Source organism: Mesoplodon mirus, assembly GCF_964341445.2.
Source record: "Mesoplodon mirus genome assembly, chromosome: 10".
Lineage (NCBI taxonomy): Eukaryota > Metazoa > Chordata > Mammalia > Artiodactyla > Ziphiidae > Mesoplodon > Mesoplodon mirus.
This window is the reverse complement of record NC_138986.1, coordinates 60,614,597-60,635,974: the sequence shown is the minus strand read 5'-3', so window position 1 is coordinate 60,635,974 and position 21,378 is coordinate 60,614,597. Positions and strand designations below refer to the sequence as shown.

The 21,378-nt window shown below is 38.8% G+C and overlaps 1 protein-coding gene across 4 annotated transcripts in view; it reads left to right on the top strand.

The window, feature by feature from the left end:
* Window positions 1-21,378, top strand: part of KLHL32 (kelch like family member 32) — a 235,665-nt gene that overhangs the window by 127,557 nt on the left and 86,730 nt on the right. The window contains exon 1 of one of the 4 annotated variants that reach the window (XM_082633333.1): window positions 18,547-18,608. The exons of the other annotated variants lie outside the window; for them this stretch is intronic. The gene's annotated coding sequence lies outside the window, so the exon portion shown is untranslated. Of the gene's footprint in view, window positions 1-18,546; window positions 18,609-21,378 lie in introns of those variants that run through there. 4 annotated transcript variants of the gene reach the window in all.

The window sequence follows — 21,378 nt, the reverse complement described above, 5'->3', positions numbered from 1 at the left end:
TTTGAAGCAATGCTCTCTGGTTGCAGAAATGCGTGAGAAGTTGGTTAGTCATTTAAGATTTCAGTAACAGTAGCTAACATATCATGAAGTCATACATAATTAATTGCTGCATGAACTTCCCGGGCAGTAAATGCTGGAGAGATGATGAGTGATCTGTGCATTCTTGCCCTGATTTGCTAGGGTTTCAGGAAAGGCTCTGCGAGGGGGAGGGAGAGAAAACTCCCATCCACCGAGCACCTGCTGTTTGCTCGCCGATGCTTCACGTTTGGTCCTCACAACAACGTGGCACATTTTTATAGGCAAAAAAATCAAAGATTTGAAACATACCCAGTTTGCCCAAAGTGACATAGCTGGTGAGTGATAGGCCTTTCTGATTCCAAAGACCTTTTTCTCCTTCTTGGATGAAAACCCTTTGTTTCAATAGGAAGATATGGGACATCTTAGGCAGATAGTACGGATGTGCTATCTCTTTTATTTTTCAGAGAGTTAAGTACTAACCCCCTTCATTGAGATCCTCCCATTTATTCCACTCGTATGACCTTTAACTTGCATTTATTACAGCATTATAACAACAGTGAAAATAAACTTCAAAAAAATAATAAATCCACATAATTTAATTCTGTTGTCCTTGTGCACATGACATGTTATTAGTAAGTAGAAAAATCCTATTTTTTTCTGCCTAATTACGTTATTTCCTTCCTAATAATTTCTCTAATTCTAAATATAGCCTTTACTTCTGTTACTCATTAGGTCATTTCCAAAGCTCTTTCTCATATATCATCTTATTTCATCCCCCCAGCAACCTCAGGAAATAGGATCCAGTGTCTCCTAGGGAGACAGTGTGAGGAATGTCAGCCATGTTCACCTAAGGAGCAGTTCAAATACAGCATATGAAAGTTTTATCATTATCTCAGCATACTTAATCTAACAGTAAATGTTTAACTATTTTATCTTATTTTCCTTTCTTTTCCCCTCAATATTGTTGGGTGATATGGGAGACCTGTTTTAATCCCTTTCTGCAAGTAACAAATAGGAATAACATAGAAAGGTTACAAGATTTCAAAGGTGTGTGTTTGACTTGTGAAATTGAAATTACTTTTATTTGACATTTCTACATCAAATATTACAACTTGTGCTTTCAGCATCATCATCACCTGATTCACTTTTTCCATGGCAGGTAATAATTAATGATGTATGTTGACAAAAGTTTGGTTATAGTGCTAGTTATGATGCACATTAAAGTACAGTATATATACTGTGTGTGTGTGTGTGTGTGTGTGTGTGTGTGTGTGTAAACTTAAACCTATAATTCTCTAAATGAGAATTCCAGATGAACGTTGGAAGTTCATGGGTATTTTTCCCTATCCCATCAGATGAACCTGTTGAGATAACAGGTGACTTGTGTGCACTTCGGAATTTAATTCTTGCAATTCATTATTTTGCTGAGGAAAAAAATGTAGCTTGCAAACAGATGTATTTCGTGGACAGTTCATTTATTATTAGCCTGCTTGAGCCGTGGTTAGAATTTTCACTGTCTTTTCACCAATGTTTGCATTTCATTCTCTTATGTAACTTTCCTTTTCCTTTTTATCTGTGACGTTACAAGATGTCCAACTTGTAGAAGGAAACTTGGACTGTAAGGACTAAAACCATGTGTATGCAGAAACCTTCATTATGTCACTCCTTTCAAATATATACCCTGCCTCTCTTTTAGGATTATCAAATTACCAGAAGGGGTCAGTCTGCTTTCATATTTTGACATAGTCAAATAACTAGACCTATTTAAGATTTTTGGTATTATTGCTCAACTGATTTTTAATTTCCTATGGAATCATTTTATTGGGTATATAAAATATTTTCTGTTAAAATGAAAAATCTTCAGTGCTTAAAATGTACTTAGAAATTAAGACCCATCAACCAAGGCTAATATATTCTCCATTCTTGTTCGGTACTTTGCCCAATGAGGAGTCTGTGAAACCATTTTCCTAAGATGTCTGGTATTGTTTTGTTGTTCTCAAATTACCATTATTTCAGAGATGTGGAGGGTAGACACCGGCTCTCAGTAGACCTCCTGCTGTCCTCCAGAGCGCTTTAGGAAGCGTATGCCAGGAGAAGTGCTGGGTGGGCACTTCCTGAGCTCCCCACCACACCCCAAGCCTCCCTGAGCTTCTGCGGCCATCGGCTAGTGCATTGACCTGAAGCTTCTTCTGCACATGCCTAGACGCTGCTGCTCCCGTGCCCAGCCAAGGGAAGGGACACTTTGAGGCCACTGTGTGGGCTCCTTTCTCTTGCTTTTCCTCTGGCAGGCTGCTGAGGGCCAGGACCCCACACCACAGGAGCAGTGCCCCTCTTGTCAGTGAGGACAGCCATCAAATTAGCTTCCCAGGCTGTGAGGTCTTCCCCGTATTCATTTTTGGCTCCAGGCCCTCTAATCAGGCCTGTCATTGAGAACACACATGTTCTCCGTGCAGGTTGCTGAGATTAACTGGTAGCCTGGCAATGAAAGCAGCTAAATGATTTGGGGTGGGGTGAGTACAAGGGGAATGGCTACAGTAATAGCCCATCATCCCAAGATGAGGGATTTACAGACAACTGCTCAAGTTTGCATCCTTTCTCACTTGCTTTGCAATGAAATGCTGTAGGACTCTGTCCTGTGTAGCCTGTCGTGTTATATATCATTAATAACCATGACCTGTCAGGCTTATCTGCTGAGGTTCAGTCCCAAATAAAGTGTGAATGCTACTTTCCCTCTTCCTCCCTCTGCTCGTCTTCCTTGTCCATTGTGCTGTTTTTAAAAATTTCATCAGAAAGATGAACCAATTCACTAAAGAGCAATATTTGTGTATAAAAAGGGCCCAGTAAAATGCGTAAATTTTCTTGTTTTTTAGTGTATGCATGTTTACATGAATGTCATTCACTATGTTAAATCTTGTAAAGGAATCTCTGCAGACCGTCCTCAGAGAGATGGGCTATGGATGTAGAGATTCTGATGTGTCTACTGATTTACCAAGTCCCTCAGATAAACATTACAGACTTTCTGAGTACAGTTTGTTTTCACAAACTTTGATTTTTTTCTAACCTTTTTTAAAATTAGCCTCTGAACATCTGTACCTAAACATCACACAGGCAATTCAAACCTAACATGAGAAAACCTGCCCTTTTCTCTGTTAATGGTACCATCAATGTGTTAGTTGTCTAGAAATTTGGACATAGTCTCAGACCCCTTCCTCACCATCATATCCAATCAATTACCAAGTTGGGTTGATGCTACCTACCAAATATCTCTCAGACCTGATTCATTTCTCCATTGCTAATTTTCTTACCTTTCTTTAGACTCTCACCATCATTAGCTGTATGTTATAAGAGTTCATAATTTCCTCCTAAGGGGTCTGCTTGTTTCTATCCTCTATCTATGCCAAACCATAGTCCCCAGAGCCATCATTATCTTTCCCAGGAAAGAGAACCAGCACTTATTGAGAGCCTATCTGTATTGAGTGTTTTGAACAAAGATTCCCATTTCTCCTCTGCTAAGCAACCCCTTAAGGCAGGTGAGAGTTCTTTTATTTTTACAGGTGGAGAAACTTAAATTCAGAACTAGGATGTTGATCAGATTTGGAAATGTCTATTAGCTCCCCTAATGACCATTTGGCAGCATCATTTCACGTGCAGAAACCCTTAGCCTGGTCTCCAAGGCCAGGCCTGTTCTTCCCCAACCTCATCACCAGTCCTCACGCCTTTCCTGGTCTGCTCTGTTCTGGACCCTAAGGCCTTCCTTTCATGCTGGAACTTGTCATTGGGAGGGAAGACTAGGTAGTAGAGGTCCTGATTGACAAGCAGAGCCTTCAGTCATTGCCTTCAGGTTGTACCAAGGGTCAGGAGTAGGGAACACAGACACACACACACAGACACACACACACACACACACACACACCACCCTTCCAAACCCTGTCATAAGATCGGGGTACTGGCCACTGGACTTTGTGTTGTATCCCCTGAAAGTGATATATTAGGAGATACACATGCTTTGCTGAAAATGTCTTTTTTTGTAATTAGCTTTCAAAAAAAAAGTTTGTACATTTTGTATTCTCTCCCCCAAATAAATGCTATATCCTATTATTTGATTAGCAAGTTTTCTTTTTGTTTGCCAAGTATCAGCCTTTATTATGAAATGCAATTTAAATATATTGACAAGAAAGAACCCTCACTAGACTTTCTGAATAAGACCACCAAAGGGGTGAATTAACTCCTTGATAGGAATATACTTTTAATATCTACTCCTAGGCAGCAGGTGGCAGTGTGAATCCACCAGAATTCAGTAGTTAATTTAAAGCAAAAGTCAGAAAAAATGAAAAGAAAAATTATTTATTTTGCTACATATTAGTTTTCTGACCTAATCAGTAAAAAAGTCATTATTCACACCACACTGGGCAATATGCCTTGTAATTTTTAACAAATAATAGAAAACTGTTAATGTGTTCACAGGAAATACAGTTTTGTCTTGGGCTGCTGTGGTCATTTATCACTGCACTTTGTGAAATCACTCATTTGTTCTAATTTGAATGTAAATGACTCTAAGGTTTTACAAATAAGGTGACAGACTCACATAAATGTAATTGCAGGGTTCATCTCCCTCTTTTTATATATCACTCATTAGGTTATGAATTAAATACATCGTATTAAGCCAGGGGCATGTCCAATGGTGATATTGTAATGGCAAATTACTCTATGCTTTTAGAGGTGTATTTTTTATTCATGGACATTAATTTGTCATTAAGCGGCATTAGTTTAGCACTTTTATGGGGAAGACGTGACCTGAAAGAGGAGACGTGCTGCTGTGATGTGAGAGGAAAGGGACAGGAGTGCTCTAGGTAGAGCATTTTATCACTGTAACGAAAACGGGGGTCGGGGGAGGGTTCTATTCTGTTTTCATTTGTTTTTGTTTTCTGATTTTACAACCATAAAAGATCATTTCCCCAGATTGAAGGGTTGTTCTGTTTACAGTGTGCACATTTGGATTGTCTCGTAGAGCAAAGCCAAAATTCTTACTATTAATCATTCAGAAGCCAAGTAAAGGGAGCAGGAGGGAGGAAGTGACTTCCTGCCCTAAATCTCCCTCCTCTGTGACTGATGCTTATTAGTCATCCCTTGTCTTCATTTAGTTTTACACTAAATGGACTATCATGAGAATTAGTCATTTTCTCTCTTCAGTGAAGGTACAAAGGTTTAAAGAATGTTATTCTCTCATGAGGGTATTAGGAAGAATTCTGGGTCTTACCCACCCCAATTATACTGTGGGACTCTTGAAGGCAGGGGTCATGCCTTACATCTCTTTATATCTTACCCCCTCCCTCCCATCGCATCACAAGAGCTCAGTGTCTGTATTGGTCAGCTTGGGCTATCACAGCAAGATACCACAGACTGGGTGATTTAAACAGATATTTATTTTTCACAGTCTGGAGGCTAGAAGTCTAAGAGAAAGGTGCTAACCTGGTCAGGCTCTGATGAGGGCTCTCTTCCTGACTTGCAGATGGCCACCTTTTGGCTGTGTTCTCACATGGCAGAGAGAAAGAGACAGCAAGCTCTCTGGTGTCTCTTCTCCTTTTTTATTTTTTTAACTTAGTTATTTTATTTTGGCTGTGTTGGGGCTTCATTGCTGCGTGCAGGCTTTTCTCTGGTTGCAGCGCGTGGGCTTCTCACTATGTTGGCTTCTCTTGCTGCAGAGCAGGGGCTTTAGGCGTGTGGGCTTCAGTAGTTGTGGCACGCAGGCACAGTAGTTGTGGCTCACAGGCTCTAGAGCGCAGGCACGGGCTTAGTTTCTCTGTGGCAAGCGGGATCTTCCTGGATCAGGGTTGAAACCCGTGTCCCCTGCATTGGCAGGCAGATTCTTAACCACTGTGCCACCAGGGAAGGCCCTCTGGTGTCTCTTCTTATGAGAACACTGATCCCATCCTGAGGGCCCCACCCTCATGACCTTATCTAAACCCAACTGCCTCCCAAAATCACATCGCCAAATACCATCATACTGGGACTTAGAACATCAGCATATGAATTTTGCAAGGACACAGTTCAGTCCATAGCAGTGTGTGTTGAGGGAGCGAATGGTGCATCCATTCAGTAATTTTCTTCTTGCTTAAATATTGAAATTTTATATTATGGGAGGAAAATATGTTAATAAGTCAGTCTTACATTAGTTTTACCCATTGAATACAGTTTTTTTTAAGTTGAAAATACTTTCTATGGGGATTGCATTTGGCACTGAAGATCTTGCATATTTTCCAGTATTTCTTAAGAGTATTATTTTTTTAAACTAAGTAATACTACAATGACTTATAGGAGGTTATCTCTTCCAAACAATGTATTATTATAATTTTAATTATTAAATTAGCAGTATCTCCTAAATACATAATATATAGTGGCTGTTCTGAATAGAATAATTTATTCTCAGGGTTGAGAAGTTATAACTTACACTCGTTTTTCTCCACTGCTGAGCTGTTTTTTTTCCCGCATTAGATAAGACAAATGATTATACCAACATATATATTGAATATGCCCCTAATCAAATACACTGAGTGCTATTCCATAGTTCACTAGAGCTGATACTCTTGTATTTGGAGAAAGTTAAAGTATGAATTTTGGAAAATATATTACGCACAGTTTAATCCTTCATATTTTTTTTAAGTCAGTGAAAATGATCAGAAAGGATAGAAATGTATCAGCCCTACTAAATCATAGCCAGCTACTAATTATTTGTTCTAATCATGAGTATTTGCTATCTGGCATGGGTGATCCAGAATATCAAATTTTTCAAATATCATTAATATTTGGCTCTAAAATATATCATAAGTTTTTTAGCAGCCATTTTAGGATCCCACTTAATCTTTTCATATGCTATTATGTTGGCTTTTCTTCCCTAAGCCCACACCAAAGGATGTCAGTGACAGCCTAGAGACACACTGGCTGGCCAAGGAAGTCATTTTGGCATTTTAATTTGTTATGTGGGTAATCTAGGGTTCACTCTGTCTTCCTTGTTTGTGAGTTTTTAAAGACAAGAAAGATTGTCTTGAAGGATTTTTCTAATATTAGTAATTTCTATTCTAAGCTAACTATTGTGTGGTGGGCAATTTTAAAATCACTTTCAGCCTATTTTTCTCAAAAATAAGATGTTTCCAATATTTTACTAATGCTAGAGTTCAGAATCAATAAACAAAGCAAACAAAATCAATCTCACTTACTTCCGTTATCAATACTTGAAATTAGGAGCATTAAAAGAAAATCTATATTTCATTTAAGATATTCATCCTCCTGTTCACCCTCCACCTGCAAATATTTCTGCCCACAGTTAAATGTCTTCCCTATTCTCTAAGGCTAAACTGCCTTTCAGCAACTTGATCCATCAGGTACCTCCTGTGTTTCCCATGGTTCCAATGTCTTCTCCACTGGCACCTTCCTTTCATTTTTAAAATAAGATCAATAAGATGGGAGAAACTTTTCTTCTTTTCTCATTGTCACAACTCACTCCTTCCATTCACTACCGAACTGGGAACAGTGTCTGCACTTCCTTACCTCCTATTCATTCTTCAGTCCTATTGAACTCAGTCCTCTGCCTTCATGACTCCTCAAAGGCTGTTCCGATAAAGGTCCCCAAAGCCTCCTAGTCGTCAAAGGCAGTGGGCCTTTTATGGTCTTTAATGTGACCACTCCACAGCCTTCCGACAGTGGTTATTAGCTCCTTTCTTTCCTACACTTCTGTTTTCTCAAGACTCTCTCCTAGGTCTCCTCCTACGTCTTTTCAGTTCCTTTACAAACTCTTCTTCCATCAGCTCTGTGAATATCCCTCTGGGTACAGTGATGCCATGTGTGTGCTCTTCTCTTCTGCTCACCATCACTTTCATCCACATTTGGAGGATTGCAGTCTCCTCTCCTGAGCTCCAAGCTCTGTGTTCAGCTGTCTCCACTTGGCTGGCATCCACATGCATCTCAGTTCACTGTCACCCAGTCTTACCTGTTCCTCCTCCCACTCTTTGTTAAGGAACCATTATCCTTTTAGTAACTCAAACCAGAAACCTTGGCATAATCTTATGTTGCTCCATGATCTCATGAATCTCAATACATTTTATTGGTTTAGCCTCTTAAATTGTTCTCACATATGCCTTCTTCTCTTTCTTCATTGTCACTGCCATCATTCAGATCTGGATTATTTTTCCTAGATGTTCCTGCAGTAGCTCAACTGAGCTTCCTGTCTGTTGAGTAAAGCTAATCAATACTTTGCTATACAACCTAAGTTATTTTTCCGGCCCACAAAACAATTTCTTTCCCTAAAACACAGGCTGGATCCCTGTCTCCTGGTTACAAACTAGGTTTCTAACCTTGTCCTTTTAATTTCTTGTCTCCTTCACGTGCCCTATTCTTACTGTACTCAAGGATAGCATGTTTTATCATCTCTAAGCCAACTGCCTAGTCAGCATTTCCTGTTGTATATCCCACAGGCATATGACCTTTCTCAGTGTTAACCCAAGCCAGAAACCCAGGAGTCATCCTAAAATATTCCTTCTCCTTGTGCTACACATAGGCTATCACCAAAACCTTTCAATTCCACCTCCCTAACTTTTTTTTTAAGATACTTTTTTTAAAGAGTAACTTTTAGGTTCACAACAAATTTGAGAGGTAGATACAGAGATTTCCCATGTACCCCCTGCCCCCATATATGAACAGCCTCCCCCATTATCAACATCCTCCACCAGAGTAGGTACATTTGTTACCATTGGTGGACCTACTATCACATCACTATCACCCAGAGTCCACAGTTTACATTAAGGGTCACTCTTGGTGTTTTACATTCTGTAGGTTTGGACAAAGGTGTAATGACATGCATCTACCATTACAGTATCGTACAGAATAGTCTTACTGCCCTAAAAATCCCCTGTGCTCTGCCTGTTCATCCCTCCCTCCCCTCCCCACAACCCCTGGTAACCACTGATCTTTTTCTATCTCCACAGTTTCACCTTTTCCAGAATGTCATATAGTTGGATTCATACAGTATGTAGCCTTTCCATGTTGGCTTCTTTTGCTTAGTAATATGCATTTAAATCTCCTCTGTGTCTTTTCATGGATTGATAGCTCATTTCTTTTTAGTGCTGCGTAGTATTCCATTGTCTGGATGGACCACGTTTAGTTACCCCTTCACTTACTGAAGGACATCGTGGTCACTTCAAGTTTAGACAATTACGATTAAGCTGTTACAAACATCTGTGTGCAGGGCTTGGGTGAACCCTTAACTTTTTAAATCTCTCTCATTCTCTCTATTTCCATTTCCACCATCTTAATTCAAATCCTCAATACTTATTCCCTGGACTAAAGAAGCTTCCTGCTAACCAGTGGACCTACCTGCCTTCACTCCTGCCTCACCCCAGTGCCTCCTTCAAAACAAGGTTCATTCCTCTTGAAGTGGCTCACAGGTTCCATTTTTATTATGAAACTTCCTATTGCTTTAGCCTTCTTTTTTTTTTAAAAAAAAACAAGTTACTACCCACATGCTATACCACAATCATTGTGAACTTCATGATGTCCCTGTACGCAAACCTCTTTGTATGAAGCCTTCTTCTCCATGGATTATTCTTCCCTCGTTATGTCACCCTACGAGTTCTTCTTTAACCTGCAAGTAGTTTGCTCATGTGTTATAGCTCCTCTTCCAGAGCTGCCTGATAAATCCACCTAGTTGGAGGTGGATTTCCCTCCTCTTCATTAATTACAGGCATTCTTCCAGAGTGCTGATCACACCGTATTATTTGTATTGATTTACTTATCTATCTCTCTGTGATATAAGTTCATGTCCCAGAGTTCTGTGACCTTGGGCAAGTTACATGACCTCTTTGCCCACAAATACAGATGTGATACAGATATGATAACGTATATACAATGTACATCTTAGGAGTGTTGGAGTGTTCGTGAGATAGTGCATGCAAAGTATCCTATAGCATAGTATCCTACACGCAGTAGGTACCCTGAAAACCAGAGCCAGTAGAATTGCATGCTTCACTTGTGAATTTCTCTATTAATTCCACAGTTAACCTTCCTACCCACTTCCATCACTCCTGTCTTTCTTCATTCCTGGAAATGTCACAGACTTTACTACCTACTTCCAATCAACAGCATATTGGACAAGGCTGTTCCTGAATATTTTGGAAATAATAACCATTCTGTAAAAGGTATTTTTCCTCTGTGCCACTTCTCTTAGCTTTTGTGGAAGTGCCTGTATTGTTTTAGAAAAGAAAAGTCACAAATAATTATATGAACCATCACTTTCTCCATGTCTCTGATAAATGAAAACATCACACTGAAATTATACTTTAATAAATAGTAAAAATTGATGCTTTTAAAAGCAACATGATACTTGGTGTTTCTACTTTTTTATTTATTTATTTTTTATTGGAGTATAATTGCTTTACAATGGTGTGTTCGTTTCTGCTTTATAACAAAGTGAATCAGTTATACATATACATATGTTCCCATATCTCTTCTCTCTTGCATCTCCCTGCTTTCCACCCTCCCTGTCCCACCCCTCTAGGTGGTCACAAAGCACTGAGCTGATCTCCCTGTGCTATGTGGCTGCTTCCCACTAGCTATCTGTTTTACATTTGGTAGTGTATATATGTCCATGCCACTCTCTCACTTTGTCCCAGCTTACCCTTCCCCTTCCCCATATCCTCAAGTCCATTCTCTAGTAGGTCTGTGTCTTTATTCCCGTCTTGCCCCTAGGTTCTTCATGACCATTTTTTGTTTGTTTGTTTTTTAGATTCCATATATATGTGTTAGCATACGGTATTTGTTTTTCTCTTTCTGACTAACTTCATTCTGTATGACAGATTCTAGGTCCATCCACCTCACTACAAATAACTCAATTTTGTTTCTTTTTATGGCTGAGTAATATTCCATTGTATATAAGCAGCAACCTAAGTGTCCATCAACAGATGAATGGATAAAGAAGATGTGGCACATATATACAATGGTGTTGCTGCTTTTTAGGTAGGAAGTTTTGTTTTATGGTTTCCCCTGCCCTTCCTGTAAATAAAACATATTGTTGCATCCTCATATACAGAATTCAAGGAGAAATTGGAAAATCTTTTATTTCTAGCTCTAGTGCATAGCACTTGCTTAGAAACGCATGTTTGTTTGCGTTCCTTCTACACGTGCCGAGAGAGTTCCCTGTGATAGGAATTTTCTGTAATACAGTTGCGTGGTATCCTAAGTTCCCCAGCTAGGGGAAATACAGGCAGTGCATTTGTTTAACAGAAGAAAGATCTAAGTTAGTCCTTACAAGGAGACTGCTGTCCATATGCCTCCCTCTCTTCAGGTGTCTTTTCTTCCTAGACATCTCCCCCACCCCCTTTTTCACTCTCCCTCCACAAACATCCTTTAGAGCAGGCTGCCGATCTTTTCCTTGCTGCCTTTCGAGGGACATGTGCTGGGAAATGACTGCTTATCTGTGTCGTTAGTTCAGCTTCAGGTACTGTGGCCTCAGCCCCATACACTGAGTATAATGTTTGCCCACTTCAGAGTCTGGGGTGAGAGACAGGGGTCATGCATCTTGTTCTGCTGTAAGAATATATTTATGCAGGTTAGAGTCATTTCTTTCTTCACTCAAATGTGTACTCTGTATCAGTGGTTCTTAAACTTGACCGTGTGTGGAATCACCTGAATAGCTGGTTAAAGCAGACTGCTGGGGCCTACCCATAGAGTTTCTGATTCAAGAGGTCTGAGCAGGAGCCTGAGAATCTGCATCCTACCAAGTTCCCAGGTAATGCTAATGTTACTGGTCTGGGGACCACAGTTTGAGAACCACTGCTTCAGATGCTCTTGCCACCTCAATTCACATCAGTTACCAGCCTGTTAAGTCACTGATATTCAGATTTTGAAAGTGTCATAATATCTAGATAAATTTGAACTGGTCCCAGTTATAAATATATGAAAAATTTACATTATATATAAAATACGTAAATATGTAAAATATTGATATTATATATCCTGCATAGCATCCAAAATATAAAAAGCCAAAACGATGAAGACTTGAAACAAAAAACCTTACCAGTCTTCATTCTTACGTATAATAATGATTAAGACGAAAGTCTATGTGGATAACTGAGAGATTATTGAAATTCTGCAGAATTGGGCTAATTTTCAGCAGCTGACTTTGGGTAGCAGCACTAAGTAAGGAAATATACCAGAATTACTTCCAGGCTCTACTATTCTTTAAAAAAATTTTAACCTGATTTTGCCTCTCATCGTTCAAAAAAGGTTTGTGATTATTGAAATTTTTGTTTTAAAGCTCCAGTTACTCAGATAGACTATTTTTGATTAAAGAAAGAAAAGTATACATTAATTTCCTCTTTATAGTCCATAGTTCAGTGGTAATCACCTGATGTGCTGAGACAGCTCTAGTAAACTTTGCAGTAGCATTTTGCAGCACATCGTGACTGGGGCCAGAATTATTAGTTGTTGATGGCTGTGTCTCTGTGCTTCCTTCATACTGGATTTCCAGCTTACTACAGACTTTCCCAAGGAGCAATATAAAGTTATTCATGAGCCTTGGATATTATGCATACAGTTGATTATGAAAGTGTACTAGTAACCTAATTGTAGAATTCCTCTGTTATACAGCACAAATATATTTAAACAGGCCTTCAAAGACTCCAAGAATTAGAGCATGCTGGGTTTTTTTCTTGTATTTTTGAATTGCTGCTAATGTTTTGTTTTAGTTTAATCACACTGTGTCATATGCATATTTGTATCAATACATGAATATATAGTTGCATTCAGCTGTCCAGATATGTTTGTATACAAATATAACTATATCTCTATATTTATACAAATAAAAATACCTGGTTTTACATTATTTTATCATATCGCAAATAATCTGGCCTGCATTGTCAATGATTTACTCATTTTTTCTTCCATAACTGTTAGATTTTATCCCATCAACTCTAATATAAGATGTTATGGAGAAAACTTACAGGTCCCTTTATGTACATGATATGCATGATGACTTTTTTCCTACATGATTCACCCCAAGGTTTGGGGTTTTGTTTATTTGTTTGTTTCAACATGTTCCAAAGGGCTAGCCCTTCACCACACATCCACAACAAAGCCCTTTATATTGCTTTCTCTAGTCCTGGAGTGCAGTCCTTTTCTGCAGCACCAGGTCCTGTAGTCATGTAATGCCTTGATTCATAACTAGGTTGTAATCCAACTAGGAAACAGGTGGAATCACAACTGGGTATGGTGCCTTGGATATTAATGGCTTGGCTCAGAAGTGGAATTTCTAAAGCTGTATGCACTCTTTTTTGCCTTAATTATGCATTCATTAAAAGCTTTTATACCCAACAGAATAAAGTAAATATTTTTTGATCTCCATAGTGTGCTCCCAGAATGTAGATTTGCACAGCAGGGCCTTGATAATCTGAATAAATTGTATTTCTCCAAGGAGTTTATCTTTCAAATAAGGTCATAAAGAAATGCAGCTCCTCCATCCTTAGATTTCTCTGTGTGTCTTTTCTGCTGTGTGTAATATAGAACATGGGAACCAGAGTACATTATAGTAATACATACTTGGTGATGGTCCAGTATAATGTCTCAATCTATTCTCCTTTTTTTATCTCTGGTGAAGTGTTTTTTAAGTACAAAAGAAATGAATGATGTTACACAACAACTTTGATTTTTGCTGTTATTTGTAGAAAAACAAAGTCCATATTAGACATTCAGTGTTTTCTTCTCTTTACCCTATCAGTGAGTAAAATTTGTGGAATATGCAAAGCTATAGCTTAAGCACTGTTGGTAGTATTTTTAAAAGGGAATAATAATAATGAGACAGCTACTGTATGTTGAGCATCTACTATGTGGAAGGTACTTTACATATGTTTTTGGAAATCCTTATCACAGATCACCTTTCCGATTTTTCTAATGAGATGTTAATCACTTGCTGAGGCTATCCATATGTGTCAGCTTCAAATCATGTGCTTTCCTAAAATCTGTTGACTTTAAATGAAGTAGACCACTTTTGATGAGCAGGCCTCATCCAATCAGTTGAAGTCCTTAGGAATAAAAACTGAGACTTCCTGAAGAAGAAGGAATTGTGCCTCAAGACTGTAACACAGAAATGCTGCCTGAATTTCCAGCCAGTGAGCCTGATCTACAAATTTGTGACTCAAGACTGTACCTTCAACTCCTGCCTGAGTTACCAGCCAGCTGACCTGCTGTACACATTTGCCAGCCCACACAATCTTGTGAGCCAATTCCTTAAAATCTGTCTCTCTGTGTATCTCCTATTTTTCTGGAGAACCTTGACTGATACACTAATGAAATTATTTTAACAACTCTTTAAAAAAAAAAATCATGTGCTTTTTCTACAACTCCAAACTAAGCATGCAGCCAGTTCCTTGTCTCCACACTTACAACCTAGTGAAAGCGACAGGGAAAATATAAAATTATAAACTCAAATAAACATGCACAACAAGTTGAACTTATAATCTTTCTGAGTCATAAAGAATAAAATGACAATATACCTGATATTGAATGGTAGCCCCAAAACAGCATACAGTTATGAAAAGTTTAGGCAATAGCTATTTCTTTTCTCTCTCTCTCTTTCTGGGCTGCCATATTTATTTCCAGAGTGGCTAACATTCTAGGCATTTTCAATATTTAAAGATTAAAATATTTAATCAATTTATTTAATATTTACTATTCAAATATTTAAAATATTTGGATAATTTTAGAGGAGCAGGAGAATCAATGTTTTCCTGTAAACTAAGAAGTAAAGGCAATAAAAGTTGACTGTTTAAAGGTCTGATATTCTTTCTTATTTACCCACTATCCATCCATCAAAGTTTATAAAGTGCTCTTTGTGAAGACTGAGAGGAAGATCTAAAGAAGTACAGATACAGTCTGTACCTTTATACACAACTAGGGGGAAAAGTATGTAACCAGTGGCAAAGGGTTAAGTAAATATTCAAATATACAAGTAGCTCCTGAAATGAGAAGTTAGAAGAAGAAACAATCCTTCCCACTGGAGTGGTCTGTCTTGCTTAGGAAGAGGAAGCTAATTCCGGTTGTCGTCCTCCTCCCAACACTGATAATGCTTGATATACTTTTGGCAAACAGCATAGACATTTATATATTTCTGGTTATCACTAAATACAAAGAGAAGTAAGATTCCTTTTTGACATTCTAAGAAGGAAAGAAAAATCAACATGTAAAAAGACAGGAGACCTGAGATTCACTGTGGAAGCCAGGCCGGATGCATTTGGCACCACAAGTGGGTGTTCCCCCATGTTAACCAATTATATAAAAGCCCTGATGGGTAGTTAGCATCAAGAGAGAATTTTCTAAGTTCAGATCAAATATTTGAGAGCACCTTTCTCACTTAACTGTGAGCAATCTGTTTATTTTGCCCAATTGTAAAATCAGACCTATACCCAAACTGTCATTTCCTCTTGCCATTTGAAGTCGTGGGGGTGCTTTTTACAAAAACAAAAAACAAAAAACAACTTTTTAAAAACATGTTGCTCTTTTAAATTCATAATCCAACAAATACTTTTTAAATTACAATCTGTGATAAAGCATTGTGATTAGCATTGTACAGGATACAAAAAACATAAGATGTAAAACCTTCTTAGTAGTTTACTAGGAATGTTTTTACTTATTGGAAGATAACATGCACGAATAGCTTAGTGACAAGTTTGGTGGTTTGTGACAGGAGACTTGAAGTGGGAAGCATTAGGACTTACTGACAACGGGCTTCAGATTTTTTATGTCTAACTTGGTACTTGGTCTCTATAAGCAGCCAGTACAATAGTTTTATTTAACTTCTGGTTAACATTGCTAAAGATCAAATCATACTGATTTGATTATATGCAGAGTCCCTGTATCAGGCTATTTTGAATCTATTTGGGAATAGTGTTTAAAAAAAAATTAATTAATTAATTAATTTTGACTGCATATAGTCTTCGTTGCTGCGTGCGGGCTTTCTCAAGTTGTGGTGAGCGGGGGCTACTCTTTGTTGCAGTGCATGGGCTTCTCATTGAGGTGGCTTCTTTTGTTGCGGAGCACAGGCTCTAGGTGCGTGGGATTCAGTAGTTGTGGCATGCGGGCTCAGTAGTTGTGGTTCGTGGGCTCTAGAACGCAGGCTCAGTAGTTGTGGCACACGGGCTTTGTTGCTCTGCGGCATGTGGGATCTTCCTGGACCAGGGCTCAAAGCAGTGTCCCCTGCGTTGGCAGGCGGATTCTTAACCACTGCGCCACCAGGGAGGTCCCGGGCATAGTTTTTTAAAAAAGATTTCTTGACTTCTGTAACAAGGGTGACTTCTCATTTAGAGGACTCCTCAGAATGTGATGCAATATCAACATTTTATAATAGAACTTCAAGTTTCATGCATGTTATTACATGAGAGGCATAGAAATCACTATCTCTCCTGACCATCTTTATCTGTAGTAAAGTATTGACATGTGGTAACAGAGGTGACATTTTGAAGGGGGTATAAGTGAAGAGCATCAATAATTGGAAAAGAAAGGTTATAATTATAACAGTGAAACACAGCATTGTCAAAATAGTCACATCTTTTGAGTGTTATTACCTAGAAAAATGTGGAATCCTGTTCAATTTGGTTATCTTTGAAGGGGGGAGGAGGGAATTCAGGAAATCAAAATGGCATTTACTTTTATTTTGACCTTGAGAGAGGTTTCTTATTATCTTGAGCATAGGTCATAGTTTTCCATTCTTATAGTACAGGTTGCTGATGCTTATTTTTGTTTTGTAAGTTAGTAATGTTCTCAGAATTACATGAGCCAACAAGAGAAATAGGTGTTATTAAGGCCATGTTTTGCATGGGTATCCTTAGTATTAAAGCATCTTCATCAGATTTCCTAATCTTGTCAGTTTAGCAAGGACTCTTAGATTTGAGGAAGAGTATTTGTGGGGCAGACTTTGGGGATAGTCTACAGTAGATGCAGTCACAAGATGACAAATATTTTCTGTGTTCCACATAATTCCTCTGCCAGGGCTATGATTAAACTGCAGTGCTGGATGGTCAAGGGGTTACTGACAGGCTGGGACACAACATGGGTGTGACTGAAACTAAGAGAGACTCTGTATTAGAAATATGCATTATTGATTCTTAGCTTGTATCACTGTTGGCACACATCAACACGTCTCTAGGCTGTGGCATACATGAGCTAGGCTGTGGGTTATGTGCAGTGAACATGCAGACCTCAGCTATAAGGCTGCACCATTTTCTCCCATTCAAGAAAGTGTATTAGAATGTAAGTGAGTCTGGGTGACATTGGTTCAGGGATAGGCTTAAATCTTCTCTAATCTTTCTTTATAATATAAAGAGAGTCTTGTATGGAGTTTCATTATTAGTACTTGCTTAATTGGGATATTGAAAGACACTTGCTAATACAGTGGCCAGTCACTCAGCTACAGATGAGAACCCCACCAGGAGACATCCATCACAAAGGTGGACTTTTTTGCCTCCCCTGGTTTGGTAAAAGGGCCACAGGGTTTACCCACGCCCCCAAACTACACTACTGCCTCCCACTCACGTCCTTACCACCCAGTAATTTGCCTCACAAAAGTAATTACATTTGAACGTAAGCCAACATAAGATAGTATTTCCCTTTCTTGTGCTTTCTTTTCCCTACCATATTCAATAGTTAATCTAGGGAATAACCATTTTAATTAATTAGAGAAATAGGCCACACCAAAAGACTGAATTTGGGGAATATATGAGGTTTAAGAATTATTGCGCTTGGAAAACTGGTGTTTATTCCATAGCTGGTATAGGATTGGGGACACATTTTATGGTTCTTCTTCTGTTATTTCACTTGTCGTTCACACTATAAGAAACAAATAGAAGGGAAGAGAAAAGCCAAATAGCCCTAAACCAGAGGAAAATAAATACTATTTAAAAAGATTCCCCAAAGAACAACAATGTATGCACCATAATTCTGAATAGAAACTAAATTTCAAGTGAGAAGCAGTGTGACAGAAATGAAACCTTTTTAGAAAAATAAAAGAAAAAGATTTTCCTTTCACTCAAGAGAGTTTCTTGTTGCTGAGCTGTCACTTCAACTCAAAACCACTGCCTCTACCTGGGCACTTGGATTTCTGCGTCACAGAATGTAAGAGAAGGGAGACAATCTCATAACTAGAACAAAGAGAAGATGCAAGTTTGCAAAACATAAGTTCAATGTGGGCATGTTGAGTTCAGTATAGCTGTGGAATATCCAAGGGAAGATGTCCTCTTATCGGCAGTTGGGAAAATGAATTCAGAGCTTAGGAGAGAGATTTGGGCTAATAATATAGACGTGAGAGGCATTAACATGTAATCAGTTTACAACTCAATTGCATGGTTTTTACTCTGGCTGTCCTCCTTCTCCCTGATTTAATGGTGCAGCTTACTTAAGACTTTGATATCTAAAGGGACCACATTCTCTGTTTTGACCTCCTTGCATCAGTGATGAATCAGGGATTATGGATGCCAAACAACAATGCTCAAATGTCCTTTATTGTTCCTTGCCTGCCAAATCTACTGTCTGCTTGCCATGTGCCAAGCCGTGCGGTAAGTGCTTTTGATTCATTATCTCCACAATGACCCTATGAACTGGGTGAACTCTCCATTTTGTAAATGGGGAATAACAGAGGATCAGTGACTGACCCAGGGTCATAACCAATGATAAGAATTTGCACTGGATTTGAACCAGGTCTACCTGATTCTATGGCCTTTGCTCTTGTCCACCAACCTGGGTTGCCTCCAAGTGCCTATGGCTGTTGACAGTTTGTTCTGCTCCTGAATACAATTGTTCTTTCTCTTTCTTTGAAATATAAAAGACTTCTTTCAAAAAAGTCTAGAAATATATACAAAAACATTAATAGTGATTATCTCTGCATGGGGAAATATGAATCATTTTTGTTTTCTTTCCCATACTTTGTACTTCCTGAATTTTATGAAATGGACAAATTTATTACTTTTTATTACCAGAAACATAATGGCACTACTTTCATAACAGTGATGATTTTTTTTCCATGCAGAGTGTTACAGGTGAGCATTTAATGCAGTTTAACCATTGCTTCCCACCTCCTTAATCACATTAATGGGAATCCTTAAAAGCAGCATTATTGGTGATTATTTTGCTTGCATATGGTCTTAGCCAAAAGAACAAGAAGTGATGATTTTGCTTAAGACTCACATAAACACATTGGCTCCAGTAGGAGGAATGTATATTGTAGTATCAAGACCTCAGTGAAGGTTTTCTTTTTACCCTCAACTCCCCAGTTTACACAGTGTAACTACCGAGGTGCCAAGTATGCATGGCAAGGGGAACGGAAACCTTTGATATACATAAAAAGCACAGGAGATTTGGGGAAATTATGTTTTTAAGCAGAAGAGAGGAGAAATGAAAAGGTAAAGATAGGGAGCAGACTTTTTAAAATTTTATTTATTTATTTTTGGCTGTGTTGGCTCCTCATTGCTGTGTACGGGCTTTCTCTAGGTGCAGCGAGTGGGGGCTACTCTGTCGTGGGGCGCGGGCTTCTCACTGCGGTGGTTTCTCTTGTTGCGGAGCACGAGCTCTAGGCGCGCGGGCTTCAGTAGTTGCGGCGCGTGGGATTCCGTAGTTGTGGCTCGTGGGCTCTAGAGCGCAGGCTCAGTAGTTGTGGCGCACGGGCTTAGTTGCTCCGGGTCATGTGGGATCTTCCCAGATCAGGGCTCAAACCCATGTCCCCTGCTTTGGCAGGTGGATTCTTTACCACTGCACCACCAAGAAGTCCACGAGCAGACTTTTAACTGCTGTTTTTCTTGTACACGGGTATGTGTCAGTTCAGTTCCCCTTTGCTCTTCACTTAGTCATTGACACTTGTGCATTTAGCCTTAGTTCTCCACTAATATCAAATGCTGTGTTAGATTGGATTTGGGAGTTATATAAAATTATACCCTTAGGAAACAAAAACATTTCAGGACTGTGGAAGCAGGCATTAAATAATTACATTCAAACGAAACACAGCAGAAAAGAAGCACACTTTTAAAAATCCTGTATTAAATTAAATTAATTCTCTGGTTGTCCGCAGTTTTGAATTGGCCTGTATTTAAGTTGCAGGCTTCTAATCAGAAGAAACCCAGTGTCTCTATACAAAGATGTAAAGATGCTTAATAGAGAATATTTGATTACCGCTACATAATCCAGCCCCAAACTCACAGCCATATACGTCTTTTTGGCAGAACGAGTGGGAAAAAAAACACTGTTCCTCAGCTGTGCCCGTCCACCTTTTACTTTACAGAGCTTGCTTGTTTCCGCCTCTGCATGCTCATTTTTCTGTGTGGTGCGGCTGGGCGCTGCCCTAGGACCTTTAACCAGGGCTTGCGCATGCGCCCAGGGTACCTGAAAGGCACTGACACCGCTCCCCGACCCCCATCACGCGTCTGGGGGACTGCAGAGTGACTTACTGGGACACTGAAATCGTATCCAGGGTCCTGGAGCAGTTAAACTGGCTTCATAGATGTATTGACCAGAAATAACTTATTCATCCCGAGGAGATGGTCCTAAAGTTCGTTGTGGAAGCTCCATGTGCAAGGGTTACATCTTCTTTCCTCCCGTAGTAGAATTTACCAATAGGAAAAAGTAAGATTTGAAGAATAAGTTTAAACATTACTTGAAAAACCTGATGCTGGAGGCAAAATATGCAGTATTCCTTTGATAAAATCTGCTGGATGGCAAGCCCAGATATTTTAATTGAATAGCTATGAGTGGACCCTTAGATATTTGAGTTGTAATGGATTTTAGTGGTCAACTGTGGTAAACTTCATTTTATAGATAAGTATTTATTCCTTTTCAATTGTGTTGGCCAGTAGAGCTATTAAGAGCCAGAATCTTATGGCTGATTCCTGAAGTCATCTAGCTTGACTCCTGTTAGGAATGTAATTAAAGTGTCATCTCCCACCAAAAGAAATAGAATCTGAAGTAAAACAAAACAAAACAAAACAAACAAACAAACAAAAGAATCAGGTAGCCGTGGTGATGATTCAGCTGCTTCTCTGAGATCTGTTTTTACACTTTCTTCATTATACAGTTCATTATTTAGAACAGCATTGTACAATAGAAACTTAATGGAAGCCACATATGTTAATTTTAAATTTTCTAGTACTGCATTAAAAAGTAAAAAGAAACAGGTGAAATTAATGATAATATATTTAATCCCCTATATCCAGAATAATACCATTTCAACATACAATCAATGTAAAAATTATTAATGAGACATTTTATATTCTATTTTTCTTACTCCTTGCTTTCAATATATATTTAACACAGCACATCTCAAATCACACTAGCCACATT